Below are 4,310 nucleotides of genomic sequence, written 5' to 3'. Positions count from 1 at the left end.
CACGTTTTATTTCCATTCTCGAAAGTTATCCCTATTTAATTTATTCTCAGTAAGAATGCTAATAAGAGGAGTAGGAGACATATTTGAACTGAAAAAATAAAGATTCACTAATTACTATCTTTGTATCAAGCAAATATTTTCATTTCAGCAACATATCAAGAATATGGTATGATGCATGCGTAGTGTATTAAAACCTTGAAAAAAAATATTTTTTCATTGCTACGGTCTTTCTCACACCCATCAACCATGTCGCCTTGGGGTCCTATGATTAACTAGCAAGAACATAGATTACATCCAATCAATTCGTGAATCTTAATTCTCAAAACTCCACAAGAACTAATGGTAGTTGAATGTTTGACCAGCATCTCTAGCTTAAATATCGTTTCTTGAGAAACTATTTAATAAGAGATGATCTTGAGTGTGTAACCATTGACTCAACACCGATCATGAATATGCTCTCATTTGTGAGTCATCTTGGGACAATCTCTCTAAAAGTCATGCATAAGATCTAAAGAATGCCACTTTTTATGTAATCAAATCATTCAAGAAGAAGATAAATTTATTTTGATTATCTGTTTATACTTATAGTTAGAACACAACTTGGGTCATGATACCAATTGTTGGAAAAAATGGGTTTGGAAAACGCAATGGAAAATAAATTTAGGGAAAACCAGAGTTTTAAAAATTTTTTCCAAAACAAGATCTTGGTTGCGATATCTAAAGTAATAATACACTTAATCAAAATTGTACCTTTTTGATTTGTCTAGGATGAATGCTTCGACCGAGTAGTCTTCTCTGCTATCCTCAAGCTCAGGTCTGCCGATTGTGGGCTCACTTCGAATAAAAAAATTTCACAAAAATTACCAGTGGGGTATTTTCAGAATTTCTCTAAACTTTTGGGTCAAGTTATAAATAAAAAAATATCTCTAGAATTTTTTTGAAATAATCTCTTTAGATAATTTTCACTCTATAACTTTCTCTTGAATTCAAGTGTGTATAAAATAATGACCCAAGACTCTCTTTAGATAGAGAGAGTTTGGAGAGTTTAACTATGATTAAACTTAATCACTTTAATATTAAATTAATATAATATTTATCAAGATAAATATTAGATTAAATATTATATTAAATCTTATTAAAATAATAGAATGTTTATATACAAGATAAACATTAAATTAAATTTAATATTAAGATAATCAATTTAGTATTAAATTAATAAAATACTATTAAGATAATCATTAAATTAAATATTAAACTATTGAAATAATATTATTTTTAGAATAGTTAATATGAAATCAAATTCTCTGGTAGACTTCGAGTAGGAGTGTAACTCTTCCACTACTCAACCACCGAAGACCAACCATTGCCGCCCACTGGAACATTGCTGTCGCAGTCACCGACACCAATGTGTCCAGTGGTGTAGGTGCGACACCTTTATGGCAGCTCGAGCTGGTTCGGTTCTTCTGATTTTGTTCGGGCTAGTGACGACCCGACTGGTCCAGGTTAGTGATGACCCGACCGGTCCGGTCTTGCCACCGATTGGACTGTTGGCTCGGTTTCATAAATTGGGCCTAGTTTGACCAGATTTTGGGTCTTTATCTCAGTTTTTGGGTTCTTAGACCCAATTTATGATCTAAGGTCCAATTTTTAAGTTCAAGTACCCATTGGACCAATTGTTTGACTTGAAAATTAATTTCCAAAAATATCATATTAATTTTAATTAATTTGTTTAATTTAATTTTATTTGATCAAAATTAATTTATCCAAAAATCACTTAGATTTTCCAAATTAATTTTTTAATCAAATAAATCAATCAATTAAATTATTTTCAAAGTCATAGAATTTTCTTCTGATTCAAATGCAGTCCAATCAAGTTTTTGTTGAACTAGCGGAGGTACCAATCGAACATATACTATTAGGCTCTAGTAATTGCAATTTTGTTCAAAGACATCGTTCTGATAATTTACAATTACTTAATCATGGAGTATACTCCTTATGGTATACTCTTTACGAAAACAATTCATCCAACTGCTTTTTCCAATGGCCTCATCATGTGTGTGTTACCCTAATATGATATTCTTGATTCCTTAGAGTTAAATCCTTTCACTCAATTCAATCCTATTTTATCTCATTTTCACCATTGTTGTAACGCTCCAGAATTTGGGCCTAGAAGTATTGGGCCTTGAGCAAGGGAACAATTAGGAAGCTAAGCATAAAAGTTTATGTGAGCTAGGAAATGACACAAAATTATGTTTGTTTTAGTGGTTAAGGGTCCTGAGAGGAGTTGGAACAGTCCTGGGTTCAAACTTGGGCTTTAGCAAAATTTTTGATTTTTGCTTTTAAGTGAATCTTGGCCTTAGTTTGAAGGCTTTATAAATATTTTTTGTGGAATCATGACACAAAAGAGCCTGTGGTCTAGTGGTAGGTGGAGTGTTTCTAATGCTAGGGGATTTGAGTTCGAGTCCTGGTTTGTGCAATAAGGGGATCAATTTTTGATACCTTGCACGACTGGAGTTTGTGTTGTAGTAAAATTTTGATTGATGAGATGTTGGAGTGATATGTGGAGGATTTTAAGGAGAGGATTGGAGGAGAGATTTTAGGAGGAAAAATGGGAGTTTGAGTTGTTGAAGGTTGTTGCTGAATTTGCTAGGGGAAAAATAGAGTATTCGGTTTTGGTCATTTTCCTGAGTGTTGGTATTCTATTCATTTGTTTAGTGGCTGAATACTGCGTTACCGGGAACTCTCTTCTTTGCTTTTTGGTGCAACATGAGTTGCTCTTTTGGTCTATTGTGTGAAAGTCGAACCTTCTTTTACCATTAGGGTACTTTGGGAAATTTGGTTTCTTTTCTCTATTAGCCGAATACCCTTTTTCTTTTCTTCAATCACTTCACACTGTCAGCTGAATCTCTACTCATCATTTTTTTTCTCCATTTCCTTTCCCTTCTCTTCCCATTTCAGTTAGCCTTGGCCAAATGTCCTGCTGATATCTTTCGTTTCATTGATTAGTTCTTGTTGGCCGAGCTCACAATACCATCCTCTCTTTTTCTATTTTTCGACTTCTTTATTGTGTTTAAACTGAGTTTCTTCTTCTGCTAATCCTTGGGGTGGTTGCATACTCTGCCGATGGTATATTGAGTTGATATTCGCAAGCGATCCTGATAAATTAGTAGGTATTCAAAAGTTCCCTCTCTTGTTCTATATTACTGTGAGATGTGTGCGAATCCATTTCTTTTTATCTTTTCACTAAAAGCCGAATGTTTCTTTCCTTCATGTTCTTTGATGGCCGAATGGTGATCCCTTCCTCTTGATGTGGTGATCGATGGGTTAGGTGTTCCCAAGAAGTGAAGGGGTGCAAGGGTTACCAAGCCGTCAAGGTACGTCCTTCTATTAATCGATTAAGGTAATTTCGGTACCTTGTTTTTGGGTAGGCCGAATATTCTTTTGTTTTTAAGAGGATAGTATTTGTGGATTTAAGCCACATTTAAAATCGATCCTTTCTAATAAGATCTGTTGTTAGGCAGTAAATCGGCAAGAGACATACGATTGTTTTTAGCCAACAATCTAATAGGAGTAGATCGCGTGGTACTCAATCAAGGTTGCTAGTGATTATTGTTTGGGGATTAAGTGCTTTAAACCATAATATATGAAAGACTGACTGTATGTGGAATGAATGTAGGTTCGGCGCTTGAGAGTTTGAAGCAGTTGCTTAAACAAGTGTGTACAGACACCACTCCAATTGTAGACCAGCAAATGCCGATATCCCAAAATGCTAAAAATCTAAAAAGCCGAAAGTACGGCTACGGTTATCACACGAGCACACGAGCCTGCGTGTGGATAAGTCGATACAATGACAGAGGTCACCACGAGTGATCTCGTGGTCTTAGGCTATTTTTGGGCCAAATGGACCGGACTGGGTCGAGTTGGCCCAATGGGCGTGGGCCCTATGCGAGTAAATTTTCTTAGATGGATAGGAAATAATGAGCCGGCCATGACGATGGCATGGCCAAGGGAAATTTTGGGCTCAGTGGGCCACACGAGCGTGTGGGCCCACTTACACCGTTATGACCACTTAGGTTATCTGTGTCGCTCGAGGCGACTGTAGACCATCAGAAAGGTTGTTAAATGACCGTAGTGCCCCTGTAAGGTAAAATGACCGTAATGCCCCTGGAGGGTAAATGACTATTTTGCCCCTCATGGGTAAATGAATGATTTGTGCTATGGTTTGATTGACTTAACTGTCACCAATATGACTGATTCTGAGCATGGCATACTGCATTCATGACATACTGCATGGGGTTGGGATCTTGTAT

Source organism: Gossypium raimondii, chromosome 13 (assembly GCF_025698545.1).
Source record: "Gossypium raimondii isolate GPD5lz chromosome 13, ASM2569854v1, whole genome shotgun sequence".
In the NCBI taxonomy this organism is placed as follows: Eukaryota; Viridiplantae; Streptophyta; class Magnoliopsida; order Malvales; family Malvaceae; genus Gossypium; species Gossypium raimondii.
Note: the sequence above shows the minus strand (reverse complement) of the source record.